This window comes from Zophobas morio, unplaced genomic scaffold (assembly GCF_036711695.1).
Source record: "Zophobas morio isolate AGI-343-1 ecotype UQ-CSIRO unplaced genomic scaffold, CSIRO_AGI_Zmor_V1 ptg000038l, whole genome shotgun sequence".
Lineage (NCBI taxonomy): Eukaryota > Metazoa > Arthropoda > Insecta > Coleoptera > Tenebrionidae > Zophobas > Zophobas morio.
The window spans coordinates 2,676,714-2,693,347 of NW_026972143.1; the positions used below are offsets into that span (position 1 = coordinate 2,676,714).

Below are 16,634 nucleotides of genomic sequence, written 5' to 3' on the forward strand. Positions count from 1 at the left end.
GCCACGGATTTTTGAAAATTTGTGAATCTCGCAATTTGTTATAGGTTCATTCAAAAACACTTTACCTCATTTTTCAGAAATTCCGGGAACACAGTGAAATCTGAAGGACTTAATTTGGGGACCGATAAATTATAATTTACCACACCCTAAAGTTTAAAATTTTGTATTTTTGAACTACATTGATATGAGATTTTTTTCTTATTTTCATGTAAGGACGACGGTCGTCGAGTTTTCCCCATATATTAAGAATCACCCTGTATATAGCTACAAATTTTGTAATCTAATTTAGGCCTTGAGACCGCTGGATATCAATAAATGTTATTATTATTATTATTCTTATATTTATCATTAATTTTTTGAAAATTTAGATCGCAAACTTTTAACATCACAACTCACTCTCTTTTTCCCATATATTAAGAATCACCCTGTATATCGCTCTAGATTTTTTATTCTAATTTAAGCCTTGAGGCCGCTGAATATCAATAAATATTATTATTATTTTTATACTTACTATTTATTATGAAAATTTTAATATTTCAACTCACCCTCTAAATACAAATGGATCAATAAAAAACGCGATCAAAGACAGCCACGGATTTTTGAAAATTTGTGAATCTCGCATTTTGGTTAAACCAAAAACGCTTTACCTCATTTTTCAGAAATTCCTTGACATCAGGACTTAATTTTGGACACCACAAATTTATAAATTATCACACCCTATCAGTTTAAAATGTATTTTAAATATATATTATCACGTAAAGACAACGATCGTTGTGTTTTTGTCATGTTTTAAGAATCACCCTGTATATCGCTTTATAGATTTTTTATTCTAATTTAGGCCTTGAGGCCGCTGATTATCAATAGATAGTATTATTACTATTACGCTTTTCATTTTATAATGAAAATTTATTCGCAAAATTTTATTCTCTCTAAATACTAAGTGATCAATAAAAAACCCTATCAAAGCCAGCCACGGATTTTTGAAAATTTGTGAATCTCGCAATTTATTTTTGATTAAATCAAAACGCTTCATCTCATTTTTCACAAATTCCAAGAATACAGTGTATTATAAACTAGAGATTTAAGGTGACCTCTGAGGAAAAAATCCGAAGGATTTAATTTTGTATTTTTTGAACATACACTGATTTGAGATTCTTATTTTTATTAAGGACAACGATCGTCGAGTTTTTCCCATATATTAAGAATCACCCTGTATATCGCTCTAGATTTGTTATTCTAATTTAGGCCGTGGGGCCGCTGAATAACAATAAACCTTATTATTATTCTTATATTTATCATTAATTATAATGAAAATTTAGCTCGCAAACTTTTAATATCTCAACCCACCCTCTAAATACAGAGGTTAATAAAAAATGTGTTCAAAGACAGCCGCAGACTTTTGAAAATTTGTGAATCTCGTATTTTGTTGTTGGTTAAATCAAAAAGGCTTGAGCTCGTTTTTCAGAAATTAAGGGGCACTTAATTTTGGACGCATAGGTATAAATTATAATTTATCACACCCTATAAGTTTAAAATTTTGTATTTTTGAACATGCATTGATATGAGATTTTTCTCGTATTTTCGTGTCAAGACAACGGTCGTCGAGTTTTTGCCACATATTAAGAATCACCCTGTATATCGCTTTATAGCCTTTTATTCTAATTTAGGCCTTGAGGCCTCTGATTATCAATAAATATTATTATTACTATTACCTACGCTTTTCATTTATAATGAAAATTTAGTTCGCAAAATTTTAATCTCTTTAGATAGGAAGTAATCAATAAAAAAAGCGATCAAAGGCAGCCACGGATTTTTGAAAATTTATTAATTTCGCAATTTTTTATAGATTAATTCAAAAACACCTTACCTCATTTTTCAGAAATTCCGGGAATGCAGTGAAATCTGAAGGACTTAATTTTGGACACCGATAAATTATAATTTATCACATCCTGTAAGTTTAAAATTTTGTATTATTGAACACGCATAGATGAGATTTTTCTCTTATTTTTATGTAAGGACAACAGTCGTCGAGTTTTTCCCATATATTAAGACTCACCCTGTATATCGCCCTAGATTTTTTTTTTGTTCTAATTTAGGCCTTGAGGCTGTTGATTATCAATAAATAGTATTATTACTATTACGCTTTTCATTGATAATGAAAATTTAGTTCGCAAAATTTTAATCTCTTTAAATACGATGTAATCAATTAAAAACGCGATCAAAGACAGCCACAGATTTTTGAAAATTTATGAATCTCGCAATTTCTTACAGGTTAAATAAAAAACGCTTTACCTCATTTTTCAGAAATTCCTTGACCTCAAAGGAAAAATCCGAAGGATTTAATTTTGGACACCAAGAAACTAAATTTATCACACCCTATACATTTAAAATTACGCATTTTCATATATTGAGTATAACTTTTTCTCTTATTCTCATGGGGACACAACGGTCATCAAGTTTTTCCCATATATTAAGAATCGCCCTGTATATGGTTTTATAAATTTTATTCTAATTTGGGCCTTGAGACCGGTGGATATCGATAAATATTACTATTATTTTTCTTATATTTCTCATTTATAATGAAAGTTTAGTTAGCAAAACTTAATATCTCAATCAACTCTCTAAACACCGAGAGATCAATAAAAAACGCACTCAAAGACAGCCATGGAATTTTGAAAGTTGGTCAATCAAGGGATTTGTTATTGGTTAAATCAAAAACACTTTACCCCATTTTCCTAAAATTCCGAGAATACAGTGTGTTATAAACTAGGGATTCAAAGTGACCCAGAGGAAAAAATCTGAAGGACTTTTTATTGAAATTACGCATTTTAGAACATACACTGATATGAGCTTTTCCTCTTATTTTCATGAGGATACGGTAAGCAAGTTTTTCCCATATATTAAGAATCATCCTGTATATCGCTTTATATTTTTTATCCTGATTTGAACTTTGGAACTGATGGATACAAATAAACATTATCATTAATATTATTATTATATCATTTATGATGGAAAAAAATTAATGAAATACCGATAGAGCCATAATAAAGACGATCAAAGATTTGTGAAAGTTTGTCTTTGATCGTTCCACTTTGAACTCCAACCTTCAAATTGATATCAAAGACAAATCTCAAAAAATCCATAGTCGTCTTTGGCCGTTTTCTTATAGCAAGTATCATGTAAAAAAAACAATGGGACTGAATAGACGGGTTTTTAATTATACCTAGACTGTTCCAGATTTGTTCATTTATCGTTGGATTACTAATCAACGGTATAATTAACCAAATTATGATCGATATTTATGGTGGATTTTTACAGTTGTTGTGAGTTTCGTTAGCAAAATCAAGTTTTATAGTTTATCCAAAAACTTAGTTTGTGCTTCAGGGGCGTGGGCAGTTCTGTGCAGGCTTGTCAATTTCCATTTCATCGCTCAGTTACATGTTAAAATGTCAACGTTTAACACTTTGAAGAAAAAATAATCAAAGTGTTATAAATAAAACATGCTACACTTTGGAAGTTAAGCAAAATATCAAACTCCTTTATTCCTATTTTTAACTTTGCTTTATCATTGGGTACACTCGAAACCGTCAGAGCATTTACATCGTTGAAACTAAAGAAAAATTTCCAAAAAGCTTGATAGTTGAATCACCCTGTATCTAATGTACATCAAGACAAGAAGTTGACTACAACTCCTCCTCATTTTTTATCGTTACAAGGCAAAGTCCACCACACCGACTATACTAAAAACCCGGAGGCGTGGCTATCCCAAACACCTGACCATCACCCACATGACAGCGCAGTTCCCTCCGAATTACTTATATCATATTAATGAAAAACGACACCATAACAGCCGGAAAGTAACCAAATCTTCGACGTGTGGTAACACTGTTCCAAAGCACACTTAGCGAAACAATTAGCTTCGCAAAAGAAGCAACTTTCGTACTTTTGTACATAACCTAAAAACCCAAACGGCCATAAAAATTCCGCCAGAGCACAATGGTTTACAACCGCCCTTTAATAAAGCCGGGACCGGCATGAAGTCGCAGCCGACTAGACTCCCAAACGGCGTAATTTATCAAGTTTATTGTCGTTGTCAAGTTGGTACCTGTAGCGTACGCACTCCCTCAGGATCTCTCCCGAAATCGCCACGCTCCCGAGTCGGGGTAAACAAACGTCCACATCCGGTCCCCCCACCCCCTCCGAGGGTGCCATTAGTGTCTTCGAGGAACTGTTATCGCACGTTCGCCCCACCTGTCAAGCGCGGTACCAACTTAACAATGAAAAAACGGCATTGTTTATTCGCCCAGGGTTGTTTTCGCAATCGATATATAAATAAATAATCCCGAGAAAGCACGTGACGTAACGCGCGTTCATCTGTTTCTCGCGGGGCGCAGCCCCGGCCCCCCAAAACTCACCAAAATCGTCCTCTTCGGCGCCGGAACCCCCTCACAAACCCCCATAAACTCCGAAAAGGCACAAAACCGGCCACTTTTTCCTTTGTTTCGGCGAAACGTCAGCGCACATTTCCACCACACACTCGATCCAACTTCGAATCCACGTTAAGTAATAACGAGAAAACAAAAGCAATACGGCCGGCGAGCGCGACTTTCGCCCTTATCGACGACCTAACCTCAACGCGCACACATTTTTCCGTTTTCGCCGGCTTCGCGGCGGCGGCGGCGGAGGACGGGCCCGTGGGGCGGCGGAGGCACTGCGAGGAGGCGGCTGGAGGTCGGCGACGGCGGCGGCGGCGGCTTTCCTCGCACCAAAACACGGCTCACAGCACACCACGATCTCGCTCGGCAGACTGATGCGTTCTGTACACAGCTGTGTGCGAGAGAGAAAGCGCAAGTATATAGCGGCTATGTATTTATTTTCCCCTTATGTACTGCAGGTATATAAACCGTTCTACCGCCGGTCTCTCCGCTCGGCCAGCTTTTGTGGAATAACGAGAACGAGTACACTGGTAAAAATTTTTAGGAGCGTATGTCGAGTGGGCTGAGGTGCTTCGTGAGAAAAAAGAGACGGTGACGTCACGCGTGCTGATTACCATAGGCGGCGCATTTTTTCGCATTTTATTTATGCGATTTTAATTAACAGCGGCGGGAATTATTTTAAACGATTGAGACATGTTTGCGTCTGATTGTATCGGCGCATTAAATGACGTCACTAATTAATGAGCTACGGCGTGATTGGTTTGTGTTGCTGTTTTGACAGCTGAAGTCCAGTGGCGTGGAATGTCATACTTTACGGGTCACGTGTGAATGCGTCAAACAACATGTGTCACAGACAATTAAAAGCAATATGGTGGCGTAAACAAAAACACTAAGACATAAAAGACGCTGTTATATATAAGATGAGGTCGCGATTTCTTGAGTCAAAATGGTTATTATATTTGCACATTCCGACTGATTACGATTTAAGCTTTCAATAACCTCGCAGCGATCAAGTGAGCCGTGACATGTTTGTTTTTGATACTATCGGCGCATACTTGACGTCAGTAATTAAGGAGTTATAACGTGAATCTCGGTTGGCTGTGTTTTGACAATCGGAGTGCAGTGGCGTAGGCTGTCTGAGCATACTGTGTCCACTAGGCTACACAGTTAATATTTATTATTATTTAAGTAATCGCTGGCTAATTATTTGCCTAATTCAATAAGATAAGCCATTTTTTGCTAAACTATGTTCTATTTAAATTCAAACTAGTCAATTAATCACAAAGTGTCAACAATAAAAAAATTATAGAAGAACGTTTTCACCTTGAGCACATCTGTCCACTACATATAGCATATTCATAAGAATATATTATTAATTATTAAGTAAGATATAGCGAAGTGATAGGATGGTGTGTTTCCATCAGTTAAATTATTCCGAATTTCCATTTAAAGGTTTCGTGCATATTTCATGACAAATGACATCAATTTCCGTTTAAATTGTCCCCGACAATTCTATAACTGGTATGTAAATAATAAATAATTTAATTACTGACTGATGGTAAACAAATGATTAATTTATTTTGGCTAGGAATAGACGGATTGTGCTCGGAGAAGTGTTACCAGTTAATTGTCGTGTTATTAAGTGTGATTATTTTTAACACCGTCTGCTACTGCTGGTCAAGTTAATTTTTATCGTTTTCAAGAAATTGAAAAGTGTATAATTCTGGTTTTGAAATAATGAACATCAACAGAATAATTTTTAAATATATAAAATTGTAAACTTTGACGGAATAACGACTTAATTATCCTATACGCAAACGTTCAATTCCAACGAGCAAACTGTCCGAGCTTGTCATAAATCTGAAAGTTCACTATTTCTGAACCGAAACTATATTATTATATTATTGTTGAAGTTCTTCGATAGTTTCTGGACACTGTTGATTTACATAAACTGTTTCATCTAACCCTACAGACAAAAATCACACGGATTGAGATCAGGTGAACGCGGAGGTTATTTAACCATTTGTCAAAGACGTTAACCTAACATACGACGACAACCAACTACATGACTGGTCCTTATCTTGATTTTGAACGTTGCTTATCAGTGCGTCGCTTTTTTTGTCTTAATCCTAGTCGTTTTGTGCCATTTATTGAATAATAGTTATGGTAGGTCAAAAATACTGTCAGTGGTGGGTATAAGAATTTATACAACTCTTGAACTTGAACTAATTGTAAAAATAAATCGTTTACTGTGTTAATGTTAATAAACGAATTTTTGGCGTTCCGTTTTTATTAAACAATAAAGGACACATAAGGAACACACCCTAGGGAAATTCTTTGGCTATTATCTCCCTACGAAATAATACTTGATTCCTACCCCGAATTTGATATCCTAGAAAACCTCTGTATTCCCAATTGGAAAAACTTCTGACGATCATTTTAAGGAAACTATGAGGTTTATTGTTATTAAACAAAAATCGTTTTGTATTTACAGTGGTTTATGGGATATTTTCTACCTTTTAAAACTAAATAGAGTTTTCGCTCTAAAATGCACTGGAATGCGCCCGTCTAATTCCAGTGCGATCCCTGATTACATTTATCCGTCAGTGCCAGCTAAAGCAGGAGCTTCTATCGACTTAAATATATTCACGACTATACGTCAAAGAATTCGAAATTCAGCAACGAGAAAGTCGGATATTTTTAGTTTTTTGTTTCTCGAGCTTAATAAGCTCTAAGGAAGTATTGTAATAGGGTCCATTGAGAGTCCGGATATATACAGGACCGGTTCTAGGACTTTTTAATAAGTATATGTAGGTATTTATTTAGAGAATGTTTCACAATTTATACATTTTTTTAATGTTCAGCGTCTACAGTGGCGTTCAATTTTTTTCTTTTGGCCAATTGGATCCAGCCAGAGAAAGCTTTGACATGTTTGACAGTTCTTTCATGCTTAGCTAAATAGTTAGAAATATTTTTCCAGCGTTAAAACTTGAACTTAGGACTATATTTCGAGAACAATTTACAACACGAACAATATAGGATATTTGTAGCTTTAGCCAACTTCTTTTGATTTTTTCTCCGTTACGTAATACTTACTTTAGAAAAGAGTTTTTTGTGAATCCAGAATTCATTGTATATAATTCATTGTCTACTTCACAAGAAATTGGTCCTTTGTCAATTAGTATTTGATGACCTTACCTCAAACTTGTACTTAGTAGGGGAAGGTGGAGCAAGATGGAGTAGTTAAGGTGTTATGTTAAATAAAATCAAGAATTTCATAGATTGAGAAAAATAATTTTCATTTAGAAACTGAATACGAGCCCTGGAAGTGAAGACATTCACTATAATAGAAAATGAATTTGTATGTAGTGGTTTTGTACGTTTTCTTAATTTTGGTATTTTTTCATTATCTTTTATTTCTATAGTCTGCTTTTCTTCTTTTTTTTGAGCTTTTCAGCTTTCTGATTGTCTTTCTCTTCCTTTACAAAAATTGCAATAAAATTGTACATTGAAAATGTGGTCGCATTTAATCTTTATTTGCCATACATTTCACGAAACTAACGCTTCTATCACTTACCGAATCCTCTGATACTTTTGTCAGGGTATGAAATAATTCAATAATAATAAGGGAAGTCGTCAAAACAAGTTTTTTCTCAATATTAATACAACGTTTCGTTTCACATTTATGATTCTCAAGGGACTGAAGTTGAGGGGTTGGGGGTCATTTGAGTATAGAGGGGGTACCATATCTTAACTCACATCCCTGTCTTGCTCCACTCTCCCCTAAATGCGTCTCAAATCTTATAAAATAACATACTCCTACACCTGTGGCTTATGAATCCGTGTTGAGATTTAACGAGACATCCACATTTTTGGAAAAAAAAACAAAATCTTGACATTACTCGTCGACTTGATTTTTCTAGCATTAATAATTCCAAACGGTATAATTCATTAATTGCATTTTATTTATGAATATAACTCAGGGGCGGCTGGTGCCAGGGGGCACAAGAGCACATGTCTCCCCAAAATTACGTCTTCAAACACACTTGACTAGTAAAATAGTAACTGTCAATATTTAAAAACATATTTGGATATAAGCGGAGACCAAATCATGACTCATTCAGACGTTTTGTGTACACCGTTGCCATGGAAACCGCGCCTCTAATCGCTATATTTGGCCGGAATCGGGTCACATTTGTAACAGTGATCGCTAGGAGTGATTCAATTACGGGAGTTCGTTTTCATTCTGCGAGAGTGAAATTCTTTGATTTTAAATAAAAATAATGGATTCAATTGAGTGTTTAATAAAAAATCGTGCAATTGTTTTGCGTGTCAATAATAAGTTAAAACCAAAAGTATGTGAACAAATCCATTTTTACTCTTATTGAATGTATTTTTGTATTTATTTCCGTCACACAATTTCGTCTATTAACTGGTAATACAGACCTGTTTTATTCTGGGAGTTCTGCCGAAATAACCTTCGACCATTTTTTTATTTGAAAAAAAAAATGTTATACTTCACTGAAATTAAATTACATATTCCTTTTAAAATTTTCAACGGATTTTTTATCGTTAAATTGAATATTTTATTTATTCATAAACAATTTTGAAATTCTATATAGGTATGTATTGTACTCCCACTTTAAAGTGGTTTTTGTGACAAGATAATAAACATTATCACCTCATTATTACCCCACGACGGATAAAGTACAACTTGTGTAAAAATTACACAAGTCGCCTATGTATTGTTTACTTCCTGAGCGTAAGCTAAGGAAGTATTGTAATCGAGTCCATCGGCCGAGTTTCTACTTTCACGTTTTCTCGACCTTTCATGACCCCTAGAATACCAAGAAATAGGTCTCCCCTTTCCGTCTGTCTGCCCTCCCACGATTTTTAGACTTTCCAATTTCACGATTTTTATTAGACGAATAATCTCCGAAAGTACTGAGCGGATTGTTGTCAAATCTTGTATTTATATTAGGAATATTATGTAAGTAGATGATAAAACGCTAACCAAAATTTGTTTAATCATCTCCACGTAGTAAATGGGTTTTAAATTGTATAAAATAACATAATCCTACACATGTAGTTTATGAATCCGTGTTGAGTTTTCACCCGAAAAAATCAAAATTATAAAACAACATTTTGCAATTTAATTTGGAATCTGCCAAACCGAATGCTTTGAAATCTTGAAGATGTTTTAAAGTTATGAAGGGCATAATAAATTTTTAGTCAAAATATCAAAATTATAAAACAACATTTTGCAATTTCATTTGGAATCTGCCAAACCGAATGCTTTGAAATCTTGAAGATGTTTTAAAGTTATGAAGGGCATAATTAATTTTTAGCTTATCCCCTCCAAAAAATTGATGACGTCAGCTCAAAATTTTGCCGTATAAATCCTAACTAAAATGTGCAAAATATGATAAGTTTTTATTTGTGATTTATCATTCCATTAATATTTTTTGGATTTGATTATGCAGGGTGACTCAAAAAAATTGAAAATTGGACGCGTTTGAAATTCTGGAGATGTTTTAAAGTTATCATAAGCGTGGTAAATTTTTGATCAAAATGCATTTAATCATCCCCCCTAAAAAATTGATGACGTCACTTCAAAATATTGCTGAATCTGTCCTATCTTAAATGTGCAAAATATGATGAGTATAATTGTGATTTACTTTTAACACATAATTAATATTTTTTTAAATGTCTCAGAAAAAACTAATGACTGAGTTGTTAAAAAATAAATATCCAATCAGATTTAGGAATTTAACTCGTTACATGGAAATATGCAATTTAACACATTTTAAATTTAACAAGTTTTTACAAGTTTAATAAAAATCAGTCTTATCTTAGCAAGTGGTAGCCCCGCCTACCCGCCCCCTATTTTCTCAGGGGGAGATTCTCGAAACTCGATAAGGCCTTGCAAGCATCTGCAAATCCAAAACCATAGCAACATGTATTGTTGTTGCATTGTATTTGCAGTTTCGATAGCGATTTGCAAATTATCGGAGTTTCCAGAATCTCCCCCTCAGAGTTTATGTCATTTTCCAAAATAAGTTTTACCTTTGCAGTATGGTAATTGACAAAATCAGTCTTATCTTAGGAAATACTGCCCCGCCCACCCGCCCGCTATTTTCTCAAAGGGTATTGCGTTTGCCAAAATCAGTCTTATCTGAGCAAGTGCAAGGCCCGCCCACCCGCCCCTATTTTGTCAGAGAATATGTCATTCGCCAAAATAAGGCTTATCTTAGCAAGCACTAGTACGTACTACTCTCTAAGAAAATAAAGGGCGGGTGGGCGGGGATAGTTCTTGCTAACGTAAGTATTATTTTGGTAAATGATATATTGTCTGAGAAAATAGGGGGAGGGTGGGCGGGGCTAGTACTTGCTAAGGTAAGACTTAATTCGGCAGCTGATTTATCCTCTGGGGAAATAGGGGGCGGGTGGGCGGGCCTGGTATTTGTTGAGATAAAACTGATTTTGTCCCTATTAATCTTGTAAAAACTTGTGAAATTTAAAGCTGTTAAATTGCAAATTTCCACACAAGTTAAATTCCTAAAGCTAACCGAAATGTGCAAAACATGATGAGTTTTTACTTGTGATTTATCACTGCATTCATATTTTTTAGATTTGATTATACAGGAGGCTCAAAAAAATTAATGAATGTGTCACTTTAGTTTATTGATTAAAACAGGAACGGCTCACTCCATTTTCCTGAAAATTTGGGAATACAATACTGTTATTTTTAGTATTACACTGCACCAATCCAAGTTGATATACGTGTCCTTGCAAAAATATTATGACGTCATCACAAAATTATGTAAACTAAAAACTCAACACAAAAATGTATTTCACTGGATTTTAGGTGCGAGGGAAGTTCTGTCGAAACAGCTTTAGACCAATTTTTTATGCGTCTGTTATATTTTTATTACTGCAAACATTTTTAAGGTTACTGTAAGTATGATAAATCGCTAATCAAAAGTTCTCCGTTTATCTCCTCCCAAAAAACTGATGGTGTCACATCAAATTTTGCTGAGTAAATCCTATCTAAAATAAGCAATACTCTGACTCCATACTAAACTTGTGGTTTATCAATACATTCGTTGTTTTTACTGCCCGAGCGTAAGCTAAGGAAGTATGTATAATAATCGAGTCCATCTGCCGACTTGCTACTTTCATATTTTCTCGACGTTTCATGATCCCTAGAGTACGAAAAAATTGATCTTCCGTTTCCGTGTCGGGTGTCTGTGTCAATTTTTATTATAGATACGTAATATCCGAAACTACTGCACCGATTGTTGACAGATTTTGAATGTATATCATGTAGTTAGTAAAACGCTAACCAAAATTTGTCTGACCATCCCCACCAACAACGTGATGACAAACCCTCAACATTTTTCATAGTAAGTAGAATTGCACCTATAGACTTTACCTTTATAAACGCATTCATATTTATGGAGCAATTATTAATCCGTTTCCTGTCATAGACACTCCAGACGAAATATAAACAAGTGTATTTTCGTAATTATTGAATTCGGAAAAACAAGCTCTACGAACAACTAAAAATTTTTTTTAGAGTATTACTTATTAAAATAAGTTGCGTATCTTGGAAAAACAAAAAAAATTATAGAATATCAAAAGACAATTCTAGGATGTCATTTAGCTCTTTTTTTTTATTTTTTAAAAGTAAAAGGATTTATTGGGCTCTACGTCAGAGGCAAGAAAAGTCCTGCGAAATAACCTTCTACGAATTTTTATAGTTACTTATACAGGGTGACTCAAGAAGTTAATGAATGATGCAACCTGATGTTTTATTAATCAAACCTTTCCTGAAAATCCAGAACGTTTTGTCGATTGTAGCTTATTAATTAATAGTTTTAATCCTCTATTTTGAGGGGACGAACTCATTCAAATCAAACTAATTTCTACGTGACATTCTTCCGATGTAGAAACATAAAGTTCAAGTTGTTTTTCTTATCGAGGATAACTTAAGGCTGTACAGTAATGGAGTCCATCGGGCAATTTCGTACTTTCATATTTTCTCGATATTTCACGACCCCTAGATAAGATCTAGACAAGTTATAATTAACCAAATGTGAATTACAACATCGGAAATCCAAATAAAATGTAGTGTTTTATTAGAGTTATCGCTATTTGTCTTAAATTACGAGTATCATAAATGATTTTCAGTTCAGTCTTCAATCGCATCACTGTCATAATTTCTGTCACAAAGTGGGGTTATGTTAGAGTAAACAAACTAAATTACGCATATGATTGATGTATAATTTTTATTTAATAAAGAAGAACGAAAAGTAGAATAAACAATAATTTTTATTCTGTCCTCTTAAAATTGCTGTAGATGCAGTGGTCTTATCCTGCTGGAAGAATCCTTGGGTAAATTCATCTTCATGAAAAGAATATCACATTCTTTTTTGTTTGACTATTGATATAGTCTGAAAGGTAAAATCAGGCCTCATATGAGCAAAAAATACACCCAACTCATTATTAACCAGTTACAGTAATTTGCTCTCTTATTGTAGCAGCTCTTAATTAATCTGAATATTATAGGGTATAACTAGATCAAGGACTTGTTTTAAAATTCTCTGATATATCTGTTTGCCCTGATAGGCGCATCAACGATAAATCAAGTTGTATATATCAATGCCTATATATTATATATGAGATACATAAGACATCTACGCCAACTGGTGTTTACTTTTATTTCCACTTGTCTCTCCCACGATTACGTCCTCTTCCATCCTAAAGTGCACTTTACTAATTCTTCAATAGGTTTTCAACTTCTTCACCTAATCGCTAATTCCCTCATCCCGAAAGCACTCTGTCAAATTGCGTTTCGCCTTTCCACATTTTCCTTCCTGCGCGCTCCCTCATATTCCACGATTTACATCCAAGACAGCGCTGGCAACGCCGATCCTCGTTTGTTTATACAATGGCCACAGCCGCCTCTCCGAGGGTGCGAAGATCCGAGCCTCCTCGGCCTCTCAATTCCCATAGTGCCCTTCGCTCGGCGAAACCGGCCCGCGGCGACCTTGCAGGAAAAATCTGCACGAGAGCGTCACAGCCGACTCGATCTCCTTCAAACGTTCATTTATTCCAATTGAGAAGGTTGGAATAAATTTAAAAGTAACCCGAGAAGTCTGTACTTAAAAACTACCTCTCGATATTTAGGTCTCGCACAGACACACAACAATCCGCTGTCCGTCTCGCTCGCGCTTTTGGCGCGGCCAAGTCGCGCTCTCTCTGGCGCTTTTTACGATAACGACTCGTCCGTCCTCGTCGGACGCGCGCGTCGCCATCGCTCCGTCCTCGTCGCGCCGTTGCCCCAGGCCTGCTCGATCCTTTTATGTTACGAAACAGCTTGCTGCGATGCGGTCTTACACCAATGAATTAATACAGTCTCGTACACTGTCAACAATCGGGGCTTTCCGTGCGGATGCTCGGTTTGGCCGATCTGGAACTTCCACAATAACAGCGTAGCCCCGAACCAATGATTAGTGGGGTGACTAGACCATATATTAAAGTTATCGAGCGGTTATGACGCGCCGTGACGTCACGCCGATAAGGGTTATCACTTGGAATTTGTGCTTGTTTGAAGGAACGATGTTAAATGTAAATAGCGCGTCATTCCATGCATAATTCATCGTCCGTCGGACCTCGGCGTGTCCTAAGCCGACTTGATTATTATTTGAACCTGGCGAGTCAATTACCATATTGACTATTGTGGATGACAAAGTGGATGTGCTATAGTGTTATTGTAACGTAATCGCGGTAGGCTTTGCCGCTGATCGATCTGGCGGTCGGAAATGTTTCCGGTTGGGGATATTTCGGATTGTTTTGTTGGTAAACAATTGGCAGAGAGAACAAATGGACGGGTTGTGGCCGCTCGAAAAATGTGGAAGGCACCAATTAAAATACGCTTTTGGGTTTGCGGACGGATTGTTTTGGCGGGCAAAGCAGGCTGGGAATGCTACAGTAGCGTTTGTCTTTTGTTTGATTATCAGCAATATTTTAGCCACATTTGGTGCGGTTTTATCACTTTAGATAACGCGGATTAGAGATAAAAAGATTTAAAGAGTGCAATAGTATTGTGACCTCTGGGCTATAAATCCGTTTACCGAACAGATGGAGCGATCACGTGCAATTACATCAAAACTAAACATATAAGGAAGCTTCGGCGCCGTGTTTGAAAATATGTTGACCTGTTTACCAATGCATCTTATACAGAGATATAGCATTATGGCCGAATTTTATCAATGAAAATTTTATCGGAAGTTGCCTATCAAAAGAAAGCTCGTTTTTTCAAAATAAAAGGGAAGACAATGTTTACTCTGAGTCTATCAGGAATTATAAGGGACAGAGCAGACAGTTTACAAACAAATATTTTCTGAGACGTTTAAAAAATGGGCAACAATTAACGTGATCTTGGTTATCCTATTTGAAAAGCAAAGGATGTGTTTCCTGTTTAGTGTGCAAATTATTCTCCAGAACACAAACATCTTTAATGAGTGGTTATTCAGATTGGGCAAAGAGAGTTCGTACTTTGGACAGTCATGAAGAATCTCAGGATCACAAAAAGGCGCTGTTAACCTGGTTATCCCGCAAAGAAAATAAAAACGTTGTTGACAGGCATCTTCAGGAAAAAATAAAAAATGACTGTGAATATTATTACAATGTCCTGATGCGAGTTGTGGCAGTTATTAAATTTTTAAGTGAAAGAGGATTGTCATTTAGAGGACATGATGAAAAATGGGGTTCATCACATATTGGAAATTTTATGGGACTTATGGAACTTATTGCGGAATTTGATCCTTTTTTGAAACAACATATAGTGAAATGCCAAACCGAACAACTAGTTGCAAGTTACTTGTCTAAAACGGTTTATGAAGAGATAATCGACATAATGGCAACTCAAGTAAGAAAAAAAATTATTGAGGACATAAACGATGCAGATACAAAATAATATTCAATTATTGTGAATTCTACTCCAGATTTGTCACATACGGACCAACTGGCAATTATTTTGAGATACACTTCCCAAAAACAAGTTTTTGAAAGATTTTTATCATTTATACCAATTGACAGTCACACAGGAAAGAATTTATTTAATACAATACATTTATTTTTAGAAGAAAATGGTCTTTCAATGAAAAATTGTCGAGGGCAGTCTTATGACAATGCTGCGAATATGAGTGGAAAATATAATGGACTTCAAACACGTGTTAAGGAAATTAACAAGTTCGCAGATTATGTACCATGTGCAGCTCACTCTTTAAATTTGGTAGGAATCAAAGCTGCAAGTGTCGTACCCGATGTAATCAGCTACTTTGGGGTTGTACAACAACTGTACGTGTTTTTTTCCGGTGGAATTTGTTAAATCAACATGCAAAACTGCCACTTTCAGTTAAAGGTTTCAGTCAAACTAGATGGTCTAGTCGATACGACGATGTTCACGCGTTAAAAACAAGTTATAGCTTAATTGTAACCATATTAGAAACTATTATTAACGATAATTTAGAAAAAAGTGACTGCAAGATTTAAGCGAAAAAAATATTAGGTAAGCTATACAAACTCGAAATCGCTATATTGACTGTCGTCTGGGAAGAACTTCTTGAAAGGATTAACAAAGTCAGTAAAAAGTTACAAGAACCTGGATTAGATGTGTGCGAAGGAGTTGCACTAATAACATCTTTAGAAATATTTATCAAATCTCTTAGAGAAAAATCTAATGAGAAGTTAATTAACTATGAATTGCGAACGAAGGGGTTTAGCAGTAAACTGGAAGAAAATTATAGTAATGCAAAAAATAGGATTAAAATTTAGAAATATTCGGACAGCACAACAGGGACTAGTCCACTACAAGGTCGTGAGAAATTTCTCATGGAAGTTCTTAATCGATTGTTGGACACTTTAATAACCGAACTCACCAGAAGAAAAGATATATATAATGAATTAGGGAAGAAATTAAAATTCTTAACGGACCTTACAAACAAACATGGAGCACATATTGACGAAGACAGCGTCGACTGTTTTACAGTGTTACATTGAGGACATCGAATTAGGATTGAAGAATGAATGTTTACAATTTAAGGAATATTTAAAAATTTCTGCTGACTTAGCTCAGAAACGTACTGTAACATGTTCAGATATACTCGACTGCATTTAAAAAAAAATCTC

General features: G+C 35.4%; 1 protein-coding gene across 1 annotated transcript in view; it reads right to left on the minus strand.

Moving 5' to 3' along the window:
- The window catches only part of LOC135139884 (polycomb group protein Psc-like), an 80,760-nt gene extending 75,965 nt beyond the window's left edge, over nucleotides 1-4,795 (minus strand). The window contains exon 1 of the mRNA XM_064070234.1: nucleotides 4,416-4,795. The gene's annotated coding sequence lies outside the window, so the exon portion shown is untranslated. The remainder of the gene's footprint in view (nucleotides 1-4,415) is intronic.
- Between the last annotated feature and the right edge of the window lie 11,839 nt (nucleotides 4,796-16,634).